Source organism: Oryctolagus cuniculus, chromosome 3, assembly GCF_964237555.1.
Source record: "Oryctolagus cuniculus chromosome 3, mOryCun1.1, whole genome shotgun sequence".
Taxonomy (NCBI): domain Eukaryota; kingdom Metazoa; phylum Chordata; class Mammalia; order Lagomorpha; family Leporidae; genus Oryctolagus; species Oryctolagus cuniculus.
The window spans coordinates 147,767,422-147,783,141 of NC_091434.1; the positions used below are offsets into that span (position 1 = coordinate 147,767,422).

General features: G+C 42.2%; 1 long non-coding RNA gene across 2 annotated transcripts in view; it reads left to right on the forward strand.

Moving 5' to 3' along the window:
• Positions 1–15,720, forward strand: part of LOC103348678 (uncharacterized) — a 62,920-nt gene that overhangs the window by 16,964 nt on the left and 30,236 nt on the right. The window contains exon 1 of one of the 2 annotated variants that reach the window (XR_011387415.1): positions 917–1,405. The exons of the other annotated variant lie outside the window; for it this stretch is intronic. This is a non-coding gene — a long non-coding RNA (uncharacterized lncRNA). Of the gene's footprint in view, positions 1–916; positions 1,406–15,720 lie in introns of those variants that run through there. 2 annotated transcript variants of the gene reach the window in all.

Genomic DNA, 15,720 nt, shown 5'->3' on the forward strand with positions numbered 1-15,720 from the left:
AGGTTACAAAATCTCAAAGTCAACAGCTTAGTTTTGTCTACCCTCTGTAAAATATCAGAGTTTGACTATATCTGAAGGGAAAGGAGTATTGGGAGAAGATAGAATTCAGTCTATAGCCAGCCTCTCTCTCCCTAAGACTCTCAAGCATCTTAGAGGATTCCTGGACCCGACAGGGTTTTGTCTGCTCTGGATCCCTGTGACTGGGGAGATAGCTCGCCCCTTGTACCAATTAATAAGGGACACTCAGGCAGCTGGCACTCATATCTCGCTGTAGAATCCTGAAGCCCAGCAAGCTTTTACTCAGCCTATACAGGCCCTTCATAAGACCCCTGACATAAGCCTCCTCATGGGTAGATTTTTAATCTCTATGTCACTGAAAGGAAAGGGATGGCTTTAGGACTAACAGACTAGAGGACCAGCTCAACAACCTGCAGGGTATCTTAGCAAGGAGCTCGATTCAGTGGTCAAGAGCTGGCCAGCCTGCCTCTGGACAGTGATGACAATCGCTCTTCTGATACCTGAAGCCACCAAGTTTATCTTGGGGCAAGATTTAATAGTGTATGACTGGACTGCTGGCCTCAAAAGGAAGCTTTGATTAACAGATATCCATCTTTTAAAATATCAGACGTTGTTTCTAGAGGGCCTTGCAATCCAGATCAAAACATGCTCATCTCTTAATCCTGCCACTTTCTTCCCAGAGGTCATGAGAGGTCCCAAGCATGATTGAACATGTAGTGTTACAGATTTATGCAGTTAGAGAAGATCTTAAGGAGACGCCCCTGGAGAATCCAGACTGGGTTCCTTTATGGAGCACGGAATATGCCGATCTGGGTATGTGATTGTTACATTGACAGAAACTATTGAGAGCTCCTTTTTGCCCACTGGTGTAAATGCCCAGCTGGCTGAACTGATAGCTTTAACCAGGTCTCTTGAACTGAAAGATAAGAGGTTTGTATATACTGATTCTAGGTATGGCTACTTAGTACTTCATATTATTGCAGCTTTTTGGAAAGAGGCATCTCCTCACTGCCAATGGGACTCCTATTAAATGCCACCAGGAAATATATCATTTATTGTCGTCAGTGTTCCTTCCCCATGAAGTGGCAGTTACACACTGAAGGGACACCAGAAAGGGACGGATGAGACAGTGGAGGGAAATCAACTAGCAGACTTAACTGCCTGGTCAGCAGCAAGAGAAACCCCGCCCCTTGAAAGCTTAGAGACTAGTCTGGGAGGGGCTGCTGCCAGAGATTAAATCCAATTCACCTGAGGAGAACTAGGGGCACATACCAGAGGATATAGCCTTCAGCCCAACAGATGGCTCCAATCAGAGGAGGAAAAATTCATCTCCCTGCCTCATGCCAGTGGAAGGTTTTCACAACCCTCCATCAAGCTTCCATCTAAGGTAAGATAAAACCTTACAGATGGCCCAACAGCTATTCACTAGAAAGGGTTTCAAAAGACAGTCAAGCAGGTTGTAGGAGCTATGAACTATGTCTCAAAAACAACCCCAGGAATTATAAACTCCTGCTTCCAGGAATACAGAGGAAGGGAAGCTATCCAGGAGAGGATTAGCAATTGACTTCACTCATACACCTAAGGCCAGGAATGCCCAATACCTCCTAGTCTGGATAGATACCTTTACTGGTTGGCTGGAGGCATTTCCATGCAGAACTGAGAAGTCCACAGAGGAAATTATAATTCTTTCAGAAATTATCCTGAGATTTGGAGTACCAAAGTGTCAATGGCCCTCATTTAAGCCAACAGTCACACAAGGAGTTTCCAAGTCTCTAGGCATCCAACATCACCTCCAATGTCCATGGCGAACCCAATCCTCAGGAAAGATGGAAAAGACTAATAATGATAATCTTAAATGACACCTAAGGAACTTATCTCAGGAGACTCATCTCCTTTGGGTAAACCTGTTATCTATAGCTTTAATGCAAATTAGAAACACTACTTCAGATTTAGGCTTAAGCCCTTTTGAGAAATTATATGGGAGACCCTTTCTTACTAATGACCTAGTGACAAACCAAGAAACTATTAACCTTACTAAATCAGTAACTGGCTAATTTCCAACAAGCTCTTCAGCAATTACGTGAAAAACTGCCCAGGACTATAGCAAACCCTAAATTCAATCCTGGAGACTCAGAGTTAATAAACTCCCTCCCCACTCATTCCCCCTCATTCTCTGGGTCCTGGGAGGGTCCTTTTACTGTTATTTTGTCCACTCCCTCTGCAGTAAAGGTCTCAGGACATGAGGCTTGGATCCATCACACTAGAGTAAAGGTCTGGACTTCTAAAGCCCAACAATTTTCTAATTTCACTTTTTATCTGTATTCTTTTATATCTCTTTGAGTAACTTTACCATCATTTTTTTGAATGCTTAGGCATTTCATCAACCTCCCATTCTTCATGGCCTGATATGAATACACTATTGTATTCCTTTTACAGCATCATATTACAGTGCTTATTCACATTTCTTGTGTTTCTACATTGATTTTTGCACATCTGGGTGATCAGTTATTTCTCACGTTTGAAGGACAATTTTTGTTGATAGAAGGCTTTTTCCTGAAAATATGCCTTTGGGTGTTGGTTTGGTAGACTACTTTGGCTTTAGTTCCACTTGTACTCTATAGTAAAGCATCCCTTTAGCTTTATTTGCTTTAGTTGATCACAGTGGTAGTGAGGCCTTGGGGTACTCCTGTCACTCAGTGTGGTTGCTGAGATACCCGAGGAGGGACTAGAATCTGGAGCCTCCTAGATATTTGGAACAGGCCCTGCTGGTACTGTGGGTGAACCTGGACAACCAACTCCCAACCAATACCCAAGTCAGGAACTGGATTTTCAGGATCAGCACTGACTTTAGGACCAGGATGACCCCATGGGTTTCAAACCGCTACCCCATTCCAGAGCTCTAAGAGTTGTGCTAATGCTGTATGTAGGAGGTGGATGCCATAGATGCTATCTGAAAGAGTTACTGGATCCAGGAGAGTGGCTTTGGCTATAGGAGAGGAGAAGAGTCTTAGACCACTCCCTGTGGGCTACTTGGTGGTCTGAGTATGGTACATAAAATGAAGCCAGAGCCAGAAGTGAGCAGCACTACCCCAAACCTGGCATCTTCTGTGGGAGATGAGCTCCATGTTGTGCCTTGGAAGAGTACAGAAACTCTGGGACAGAGACACCAGCAAGTTGGGACAATGTACTACATTATGAGATATAGAGAGCTCAGTTTATAGCCTCAATAAGTGAGTTGCTACTGGGCTAAGTGGGGGCACAGAAAGCCCAAGCCTTTGGGAAGCATGCTTGGTGAGTGCAGAAAGCCTAGACAGCTATTTGTAGGAGGGGCAGCAGTTCAAACTGTTATCCAGGATGGCAATGGTGCAGCCCACGTGGATACTACCAGTGGGAGGGGGTGAAGACAGTGGGAGGGGGTGTGGAACTTTGCCGGTATTGGGAGCAGGCTGTTTCACTGTTCAAAGTGACTGCATGTTCCTGAGTATCTTCATTCTCTCAGAAATACACCATCTAGAGAGCTGATACACTCTCTATGGTGTGCTCAGACCACAGCGCAAGAACTGTCCCTAGTGTGCAGGGAGCTCTGTGCCTTGGTATGCACACTGGGTGGGTGCATGGGAACCCTGAATCCCAGTGTGCACAGGTTCAAGCCACAATCAGTGATGTTTCAAGTGGTTGGGGGAGGGAAAGTATTGAGGATCTAGGCTGTACTGCTTTGGCTTTATTCCTTTATCCTTGCTGCTATGCCTGGTCTCTCTGCACTGCTGTGTTACCACTGTTCTATTATAGTGTTCTGGCACTCTTCCTTGGGCACTCACTTTGAGATGTAGCTGCTTTGAGTCTTCCACATGGAAAAGGGCTTCTCTCTATGGCCATCTTGAATCTCCCCTTTATTTCCAATTTTTTCCCCAAAAGCATTGAGTTCTATGCTAATGCAATTTAAATCCCTTTGCAGCCCCTTGTAATATATATTTCTCTACACTATGCACCTGGAGTATAAAAATGAAATTAATGCAGTAATTAAATATAACAAAGTGCTAGCAAAGGGTTTGTTCTCCCATCTTTTAGGATAAGGAAGATTAAGGCCCATGCCTGGCTCTCCTGCAGCTCTGTGGAGGGCTAAACAAGCAGCAGCTCACCGAGGCTCTCCATGGCCCACAATTGCCTGAAGACCTCAGCTCCTGGTTTGCTCTTCCGCCTGGACTTCATCTTCTTGGGTTCATGTCTGTTCTGGATTGCCAGAGCTTCCTCTTGCTCACACACTATAAGCCCAGGAGCCATTTGGCTGGGAGTGGTTGGCAGTTGGGTTGGAAGCGGGGCCCAGTGAACATGAGCACACAGAGACCTGTTCAAACCACCATCTGCCTCTCTCAGACATTTGCACAGTTGCCAGTCTTGTGAGTGCAAAATGGTCTTTCATTGTGCTAATCTGACTCTTTCTAATCACTAGTAAAGTTGGACATTTTTATATATGAACATTCAAACTTTCTCTTTTGAAATTACCTAATTCATATCACTTCCCATTTTTCCATTGCATGGTTTTTCTTAATACTTTGCAATTGTTTTGTGTATGAATATGCATATTCTGGATACCAACCCTCTATTGTCACATGGGTTACAGCTCTCAGTTGCTAACTTATCTGTATTTTGTAGTGACTTTTGTTGTACAAAAGACTTTACTGTTTATCTAAGTAGTTCATATCTTTTTTCATGTTAAAGAAGGAAATAAAATTGACTGAGGATGCCCTATCTTCATGGCCTCCAATTCCAAAGAAAAATGTTGAAAGGAGAAATTGATGACTCACTTCTTTGACCATGATAACAAATAATGGGTGATATTAATAGGAAAAAACCCAGGCTGTCTTAACATTTTTATACCAGAGCTCTAAAAAGCTGCTTAAATGTCAATTTTTGTTAAATGACAGGTTTTTAAAAAGGCCTGCAAAATTAACTGTCAAGGTTATAAATCCTAAGAAAAAGACCCAAACCTTAGGTCACAGGAATATCTGCCAGGACTAGGTAATTTTCACTTTAACCACTTTTTTAGTTGACAGGAGTAATCTGTAAATGTCGAAACCTCATTATTTACAGGACGGGGTGGCTGAGTCATCTTGATATTCAATGGCAAACGTTTAAGTGCATTGTGGATCATCTTTATGCTGCACTGTCAGTGAGGAAGAACGGGAGGAAAAGAGTTGAAAATAGTGGTCAAAAACATGACTACACCACTGCATCCACTTAGACAGGGAGTCCCTGGCCACTGTGGCAACTGTTTTCCCATGTACACTCATTAGTCACATCAGGATACAGGTAGGTGAAAAATACCAAAGATGCCAAATTTGACATTTCAAAACAAAAGAGAATCTACTCACAAAATATATATTTTCATGATTATACACCTCATGGCCCCTCATCCTCACCCTAAGCTGCATATTTAACTTCCGTTGGGAACAGGCATGTGTTTCTGGCTAATTCATTATGAAAACCTGCTGATGACATTTTAAATAATTTAACTTAGTAGCTTTTGGCAATTTTTAGCATTCATTATTTTTATATCAGTGCGTGACATGGGAATGAAAACTCATAAGCAACTTCCCGATGAATAATTTAAGCAACTCATTTTTGTGATATTTTAAAAGCAATCCTCTGCAAATAATTTCCCTCCTTCCTCCCTACCTTCCAGGGCAAGCTGAGGCCTATGTCATGAGACTGACCTACCTCCCCGGGCCTGTCTTTTATGGATCCCGTACATGGGGAGATAGCAGAGTGGATACACCTTGGGTTGGTCAGCTGCCTCCTGTGTTACTTCTGGCTGTTCATCTGGAATTTGAACCTGTTTGAGTTGGATCACAGTTTCATCTAATATTTAGGTGCACCCCAGGCTTTCTTTGGCTCCATGAGATCCTTGACTTGTGACTCAGACCCTGGGCAGTACCGTGGGCTGGGGAGAGGGTGAATGGTGTCTCAGTTCTTCTCCGGGTTGTTCCTGTTTCCTCAATGTGGTCATAACCCCAACCAGTTCTTAAACCTGTTTTAGATAGTGATTGACAGGAACCTTAAATCATTACAAAAATGTTCTTCCCTGGTAATGGCTCTCTTTTAATTAAAAATAAGCCAACATATTGATGGGAATGACAGTGGCCCACAGATGTCTGCCATTTCAGTGTTGCTGTTTCCCTCAGGTAGCTGTTTTCCCCAGACAGACTAACTCTAGGGGTCTCAGCCCTCAAATCCAAGGCTCCTCATTCTCCCCCAGAGAGAAGGAAGGCCCGTGTTCTCCAACATCAAGCCTAAGCTACTCCCTTTGAAGAGAAAAGAAAAATATCAACATCTGAGAAGGGGCAGGACTACAAGGAATGAGAGTGGGGTGCCCTTAGCAGGGTCTCTCAACAGCACAGAATATAGTGAGGCTGTTGTCATTTTTATTACTGCTGGTAGGTTTTTCTGTTTGCCAGCAAAAAAAAAAAATGTACTTTTCCCTTCAGAATTTCCAGTATGCAGAGTTTTCCAGTATCACAACAGTCAATATGTGTTAGGTTTCCAAGGGCTTGAAGGGCAATGCCTCTACTCATCTTCACAACCACTCCATGACACAGGGATCACTGTCATCACCACCTTCATTTTACAGATAAAGATACTGAAGTCCATGGAGGCTGAGGCCTGGCCAAGACTGCCAAGAGATGGTTCCAGTGCAGTTGAGGGTCCTCTCTCAGTAGAGTCCAGAGGCCACGCTCTTACCCATAGGACCCTGTCTTCCAGCTGCATCCCACCATGTGCTTCATCCATTACCCGCCTTCCTCCCAGGCAAGTCTGGCTCTGTGCCAGATTCCTCCTTCTCCAATGGGGGATTCTTCCTTAGGGCTCGCTTGGATTCTCTTGGTCCCCTTGCTGTTTGTCCCTGTCCATCAGATGAGTCTATATATCTAAATTTGTTCCTCAAAAAAAATTTTTTTACAAGAGGCTTCTTAGCTCCCATGTAAACCAGAATATGAATAAGAATGTATTTTCCAAGCAATTCCAACTTCTGTCTAGGATCTAATCAGACCTATGCTAGTTCCCCATGTAGGAATTATGATCCAGAAGTGAAATTGCTTCTCCTCCCTTCCTCCCTTTCTTCCTGGAAGCTATGCATTTCTTCTTACTCATTAGGTCTACAATGAAGGAAAGTTACCAGCAGGTGAACAGTGAGCAGCTCATGGACTGCATTTTTACAGTATGACTATAAACTTGTTTTACTGAAAATGAACAGTCACCTTTGTGCTTGTGTCTGTGTCTGTCTCTTTTCCTTGCAGAGTCGGCATTTAGGAGCCATGCACTTTATGATCACAGTGGTTGTTGGCAGCTATCTCTGTTCTGACTTGTTGCTACTACATTGACTATGGAATAATGTTTTTAAAGTTTTTAATTAATAATTGTACAGTTAATGAATTACATTGTGACTTTATACACACACACACACACACACACACAATGTGTACTGATTAAAACAGTATTCAACATTGCCCTTTCTCTAACATGATTGGAGGCTTTTGGAGCTTTTTCCCCCAGTTTTTCATACAGTATATACTAGATTACTGTGAATGGTAGGCTTGCCATTACACTGTGTAACACTAGGAATTTATTCCTTTGAGTAAATTCTGATGTGGTGCCCATTATGCAAATCCCTTCTATCCTCTTCTATCCCTCCCAGTCTCTAGTTACTACTATCCTGGGTTTAGCTTTAGTAATTTTTTTAGCTCCCACATATGAAGGAAAACATGCAGTATTTATCTTGTTGTGTCTGGCTTATTCTCTTAACATGAAGTTCTTTAGTTCTACTCATTAGGTACATTATGGCCGAATAATATTTCATTTTATATATGTTCTACCATTCATCTGATGACAAAAATCTTATTTGATTCCATATAGTGGCTATTGTGAAGAGTGCCTCAGTAGTTATCTCTTTTTTAAAAGATTTATTTATCTGGGGCCGGTGCTGTGGCTCACTTGGTTAATCCTCTGCCTGCAGTGCCAGCATCCCATATGGATGCCAGGTTCTAGTCCCGGTTGCTCCTCTTCCAGTCTAGTTCTCTGCTATGGCCCGGGAGTGCAGTGGAGGATGGCCCAAGTGCTTGGGCCCTGCACCCGCATGGGAGACCAGGAAGAAGCACCTGGCTCCTTGCTTCGGATCTGCTCAGCGCCATCTGTAGCAGCCATTTGGGGAGTGAACCAATGGAAGAAAGACCTTTCTCTCTGACCCTCTCTCTCTCTCACTGTCTGTAACTCTGTCAAATAAATAAATAAAATATTTTTTTAAAAAGATTTATTTATCTTATTTGAAAATCAGAGTTACACAGAAAGGCAGAGAGAGAAAGAGGTCTTCCATCTGCTGGTTCACTCCCCAGATGGCCTCAATGGCCGGAGTTGAGCCAATCGGGAGCCAGGAGCCAGGAGCTTTTTCTGGGTCTCCCACGTGGGTGCAGGGGCCCAAGGACTTGGGCCATCTTCTACTGCTTTCCCATGCCATAGCAGAGAGCTGGATTGGAAGTGGAGCAGCCAGGTCTTTTTTTTTTTAACTTTTATTTAATGAATATAAATTTCCAAAGTACAGCTTATGGATTACAATGGCTTCCCCCCCCATAACGTCCCTCCCACCCACAATCCTCCCCTTTCCCACTCCCTCTCCCCTTCCATTCACATCAAGACTCATTTTCGATTCTCTTTATATACAGAAGATCAGTTTAGCATACATTAAGTAAAGATTTCAACAGTTTGCTCCCACACAGAAACATAAAGTGAAAAATACTGTTTGAGTACTAGTTATAGCATTAAATCTCAATGTACCATACAGCACACTAAGGACAAAGATCCTACATGAGGAATAAGTGCACAGTGACTCCTGTTGTTGACTTAACAAATTGACACTCTTGTTTATGGTGTCATAAATCTCCCTAGGCTCTTGTCATGAGTTTCCAAGGCTATGGAAGCCCCCTGAGTTCACCGACTCTGATCATATGGTCAAAGTGGAAGTTCTCTCCTCACTTCAGAGAAAGGTACCTCCTTCTTTGACTGCCCGTTCTTTCCACTGGGATCTCACTCGTGGAGATCTTTCATTTAGTTTTTTTTTTTTTTTTTTCCCCCAGAGTGTCTTGGCTTTCCATGCCTGAAATACTCTCATGGGCATTTCAGCCGGATCCACATGCCTTAAGGGCTGATTCTGAGGCCAGAGTGCTGTTTAGGACATCTGCCATTCTGTGGGTCTGCTGTGTATCTCACTTCCCATGTTGGATCGTTCTCTCCCTTTTTTTTTTTCCCCTATGGCCATACCACCCTGAACACGCCCTATCTCATCTGATCTCGGAAGCAGCCAGGTCTTGAACCGGTGCTCATATGGGATGCCGGCGCTTCAGGCCAGGGTGTTAACCCGCTGTACCACAGCGCCGGCCCCAGTAGTTATCTCTTTGATATAATTATTTCATATCTTTTGGATATATCCCATCAGTGGAATTTCTGGATCACATGGCATGTCTATTTCAAGTTCCATAGTGGTTCTGCTAACTTACATACCCACCAGCAGTATCTGAGATTTCTCCTTCCTCCACATCCTTACCAGCATTTGTTACCTTCTCTTTCTGATAATATCTACTCTCACAGGGATGAGGTATTGCCTCATTATGGTTTTGCTTTATATAGTGATACTGAGCATTTTTTCATTCAGTTGGACATTTTTATTTCTTCTTTTGACAACAGTCTGTCCGGGTCCTTTGCCCATTTCAGTTTTTGAGTTCTTGATATATTCTGGATATTTATCCTTTGTTTGATATGTAGCTTATAAATATTTTCTCCCATTCTGTCAGATGCCTTTTTTTTTTATTTTTGACAGGCAGAGTGGACAGTGAGAGAGAGAGACAGAGAGAGAAAGGTCTTCCTTTGCCGTTGGTTCACCCTCCAATGGCTGCCGCTGCAGCCGGCGCACCGCGCTGATCCGGTGGCAGGAGCCAGGATCCAGGTGCTTTTCCTGGTCTCCCATGGGGTGCAGGGCCCAAGCACCTGGGCCATCCTCCACTGCACTCCCTGACTATAGCAGAGAGCTGGCCTGGAAGAGGGGCAACCGGGACAGAATCCGGCGCCCCGACCGGGACTAGAACCCGGTGTGCCGGCGCCGCAAGGTGGAGGATTAGCCTAGTGAGCCGCGGCGCTGGCCCAGATGCCTTTTTACCCTATTGTTTGTTTCCTGTGCTGCACAGAGCTTCTGAGTTTGATATAATGTTATTTGTCTAGTTTTGCTTTGGTTGTATATACTTCTGGGGTCTTATAAAAAATCATTGCCTACACTAAATGTCTTGAAGTGTTTCCCCTATGTTTTAGCAATTTCATAGTTTCAGGTCTTATATTTAGGTCTTTGATATATCTTGAGTTGATTTTTATATGTAGTGAGACAGTAATCTAATTCACTTTCTGTATACCCATTTTTGCCAGCACCATTTATTGAAAAGGCTTTCCTCTCTCCAACGTATGTTCTTTGCAACTTTGTCAAAAATAATTGGTCTGTATGTTAATGCATTAATTTCTGGGTTCTCTATTCTGTTCCATTCATCTATGTGTCAGTTTTTATGCCACTGCCATGCTGTTTTAAATACAGCTGTGTAGCAGTATACTTTGAAACCGTGTATTGTGAGGGCTCTAGCTTGCCTGCTTATATGTATGTATGTATGTATTTTTGCTCAGCATTGCTTTGGGTATTCTGAGTCTTTGTGGCTATATGTGAATTTTAGGATTCTTTTTTTCGCATTCAGTAAAGAATGCCATTAGTATATTGATAGAGGTTGTGTTGAATATGTAGATTACTTTATGTAGTATTGACATGTTAACAATATTAATACTCCTAATATATGAAGATTAACTATCTTTCTACTGTTTTGTGTCCTTGGTGATTTCTTTCATCAGTGTTTTATAATTTACATTGTAGAGATTTTTTACTTCTTTAAATTTATCCTTAAATGTTTTATTTTTTGATACTGCTATGAATGAGGTTTCTTTCATGATTTTCCTTTAAGCAAGATCTCCATTGGTGTATAAAAATGCTGCTTTTTGTATATTGGTTTTGTATCCTGACACTTTACTAAATTGATTTATCAGTTCTAGCAGCTTTTTTCCATATAAAAATCATATCATCTGCAAATATGGATATATTTTTACTTCTTCCTTTCCAATTTTGATTTTCTTTATTTCTTTTTCTTTCCTAATTGTTACTGCTAATAATTTCAATACCATATTGAATAAAAGTGGTTAAAGTGGATATCCTTGTCTTGTTCTAGATCTTAGAGGAAGTGCTTTTAGCTTTTCTCCATTCTATAAGATATTGGCTGTAAATATGTCATTTATAGCCTTTATAATTTTGAGATATGTTCTTTCTTTCCTAATTTGTTGAGGGTTTTTATGCTGAATCTTATCAAATAAATCTTATCAAATGCTGTTTTTACAACTGTTGTGATGACCATATTATTTTTTTCTTCATTATGTTGATGTGATTTATTGTCTTTATTGGTTTAAAATATTGAATCATGCTTGCGTCCTTGGGCTAAATTCCACCTGATCATGAAGTATGATCTTTTTCATATAGTGTTGGAATCAGTATTTGTTAGCATTATGTTGAGAAATTTTCCTCCTATGTTTATCAAGAATATTGGTTTGGAGTTTTCTTTTTGTGTTTAATTTTGGTATCAGAGTAATGTTGGCCTCATAAAAATAGTTTGGCAGAGTCCACCCTTTTTAATATGTTGGAATAATTTAAGAAAAATTGGAGTTCTTTAAATGTTTGGTATAACTCACTTGTAAGGTCATCAAGGTCTGGACCTTTCTTTGATGGAGACTTTTACTTACTGCTTCAATCTCCACGCTTGATCTTAGCCAAAAGGCAGAGATGTGATTCAATCTCATTACTTGGTATTGGTCTGTTTAGATTTTATGCAGCCTATTGATTTAATCTTGATAGGTTGTATGTATTCAGGAATTTATCCATTTGTTTCAGATTTTCCAATTTGTTGGCATATAGTTGTTCGTAGTAGTTCCTTATGATTATTTTTGTATGTCCAAGGCATTGGTTGCAGTCCTTTTTTATCTCCAATTTTATTTATTTTAATTTTCCTATTTTTTTTCCTTTGTCAGTCTAACTGAAGTTTTGTCTATTTTGTTTATCTTTCCAAAAACCCAGCTTTCATTCTGTTGATGTTTTAGCTTTTGTTTTAATTTCAATTTAACTTATTTCTGTTCTGATTCATCTTATTTCTACCTTTGGATTTTTCTTGATTTTCTCAGTTCTTTAGTGGCAATATTAGTTTTTTTTTTCAAAAAGGTTGTATTTCAAATCTTTGTGCTTTTTTAGTTGTGTACTTATCACTGTAAATGTCCCTCTTAATAACAATTTTGCTATATCCCACAGATTTGGATATGTTGTATTTTTATTTTCATTTGTTTCAAGATTTTTTAATTTCTTATTAAATTTCTTCAATGATTCATTGGTTATTCAGGAGTGTGCTATTCAATTTGCATATATTTGTAAATTTTTATTGATACTATTGTTGATTTGTGGTTTCCTTCCTTTGTAGTCCCAGAAGATACATAGTATGATTTCAGTTTCTTTTAAGTTACAAGGCTGATTTGTGCTGGAATATATGGTATATCCTTGAAAATGTTCCATGTGCTGGTGAGAAGAATGCGTATTCTATAGATATTGTGTGAAGTGTTCTGTAAATGTCTGTTAGGTCCATTTACTCCATAGTATAGTTCAACTCTGATGTATCTTTACATCAGATATAAAGCCTGTTTTACCTAATATTAGTATAGCAACTCCTGCTGCTATTTGGTTTTTATTTGCATGGTATAGCCATTTCATACTCATCACTTTCCATCTATGTGTCTCTTTGTGAAGTGAGTTTCTTGTAGGCAGTACATAGTGGGGCTTGTTTTTTTTTTTTTTATCCATTAGGCCAGACTATATATATATATATATATATATATATATATATATATATAATTTTTTTGACAGACAGAGTGGACAGAGAGACAGAGAGAAAGATCTTCCTTTTACCATTGGTTCACCCTCCAATGGTCGCCACAGCCGGCGCACCGCGCTGATCCGATGGCAGGAGCCAGGTACTTATCCTGGTCTCCCATGGGGTGCAGGGCCCAAGGACCTGGGCCATCCTCCACTACACTCCCGGGCCACAGCAGAGAGCTGGCCTGGAAGAGGGGCAACCGGGACAGAATTCAGTGCCCCAACTGGGACTAAAACCCGGTGTGCCGGTGCCACAGGTGGATGATTAGCCTATTGAGCCGCGGTGCCGGCCAGACTATATATTTTGATTGGAGAATTTAATCCATTTGCATTCAGAGTTAATGTTGGTAGATAAGAACTAACTCATCCTTTTGTTGATGGCTTACTGATTTTTTATATATTCTATGCTTCTTTCTGCCTTTCTTATTATTTATTGTTATCTTTGTGCTTTAGTAGCTTTCCTTCATGATAAAATTAGATTCTCTTTCTCTTTTGCATATCTGGTGTTAGTTGATTTTGTGCTGCCCTCTGTTTTCACGATAGTTTTATGATCCTTTTACTTTTAATATGGCACTTGCTTCAAGACTCCTTGTAGGACTCAGCTCGTTGAAGTAGATGTGGGCTTCAAAGGCATGTGTGTTCAGGACTCACAGAGTAGGATGTCAATCACAATGGGATCTGTGATAGCAGTAGCCACATTCCTGGCGCTGTGGGAGAGAGGGTGCTGTACCTTTCCTACCAGGTAAGCCTGAGTGATGCTGGGGATCATGGCACAAATAGCTTATGACCCCTGGAACCCATGTGATGTGGATGGGACCTTCCTGACCCCTGCTGTGTTGTCATGGGTGATTTTGGGGCTAATAGTATCAAAAGTCTCAGTCCCAACACTGAGGGATGTGAATGGTTGCTTTCTCAGGTTCCACAGGGTGAAGATAGGTTATGCCTGGAATTATGTGCTGGCAGTCTTGGGCCTGGAGCAGTGGAATGCAGTTACAGTTTCACATGGTCCCACCGGATGGGCCCAGGAGACTCTATAGCGTCTAGTACTAGTAGTCATAGTCCTGGAGCTTCAGGGCAGGAAGGCTATATCTGGCCGGTCCTAGGGGAAATGTGTAAGTAACACTTGGGATTGTACACTGGTAGCCCTGGGCCTGCAGCAGTGGAACAGAAATACAACTTTTCCCAGATCCCTCAGTGCACATGCAGATGTTCCTGGGAATTATTATTTTTCTTTAAAGGTTTATTTTATTTATTTGAAAGCCAGTGTTAGATGCACACACACACACACAGAATGAGAGAGAGAGAGAGAGAGAGAGAGAGAGAGATCCTTCAATTGCCAGCTCACTCCCCAAATAGCTGCAACAGCTAGGGCTAAACCAGGCCAAAGCCAGGAACTCAGAGTCTCCTCTGGGTCTCCCACGTGGGTGCAGGACCCAAGCACCTGAGCCATCCTCCACTGCTGTCCCAAGCACATCAGCAGGGAACTGGTTCAGAAATGGAGTAGCCCGGACACAAACCAATGTCCAAATGGGATGTTGGCATCACAGGCAGCAGTTCCACCTGCTTGCCACGACACCAGCCCTAGAAATTCCTGAGAATTATAGAGATGACAGTTTGAGTACCAGGGCTGCAGATTGCAGTAGAGACCTTATCAATATCTCCTATTTCTTTTTTTTTTTTTTTTTTTTTTTTTTTTTTTTTTTTTTTTTTTACAGGCAGAGTGGACAGTGAGAGAGAGAGACAGAGAGAGAAAGGTCTTCCTTTTGCCGCTGGTTCACCCTCCAATGGCCGCCGCTGCAGCCGGCGCACCGCGCTGATCCTGGCAGGAGCCAGGAGCCAGGTGCTTTTTCCTGGTCTCCCATGGGGTGCAGGGCCCAAGCACCTGGGCCATCCTCCACTGCACTCCCTGGCCATAGCAGAGAGCTGGCCTGGAAGAGGGGCAACCGGGACAGAATCCGGCGCCCCAACCGGGACTAGAACCCGGTGTGCCGGCGCCGCAAGGTGGAGGATTAGCCTATTGAGCCACGGCGCCGGCTAATATCTCCTATTTCACAAACAGGTAATTTTGGGGATTGTGTCCTGGAAGGCATGAGTCTGGACCAGTAGAATGCAGATAGGGTCAATGAAGATACAGTGGGATAACTCAGGTTACTCTGTGGGATAAAACTCCAACAGTCATACTCTCATAACTGTAGGTCTTGGGGGCATATCTTATTTGCATGATATATGATGATTGCTGATTTTACTTGGGATTTTGCACTAGCCCACGCAGGCCTGGAATAGACTAATGCAGATAGGGCCTTCCCTAATCCCCCAAGGGAGCACAAGTGTTGCTGGGCCTTACAGAATCAATAGTTACAGTCCCAGACCTGCAAGATGCAGTAGGGTCCTTACCTACATCTCACAGGATAAGTGCTGATTGTGCTAGGGATTGTGGGCTGGCAGCCATCAGCCTTAAGCAGAGGAGTGCAGTTAGGGCCCATCATGCCCCACTGGTGAGTGCTAGCTGCACCAATAGACAGTTCTGGAGCTGTAGGGCACATAAGGGACTACCCCTCATTCCAACCTGGCATGCAAAGGTGATGCTGGGGCTTGTGCTAAGAGATGAGGAAGGAAACTTCCTCTGTTATGGGTCTCCTAGATTGTGTAGAAAGAGCACGCTTGGC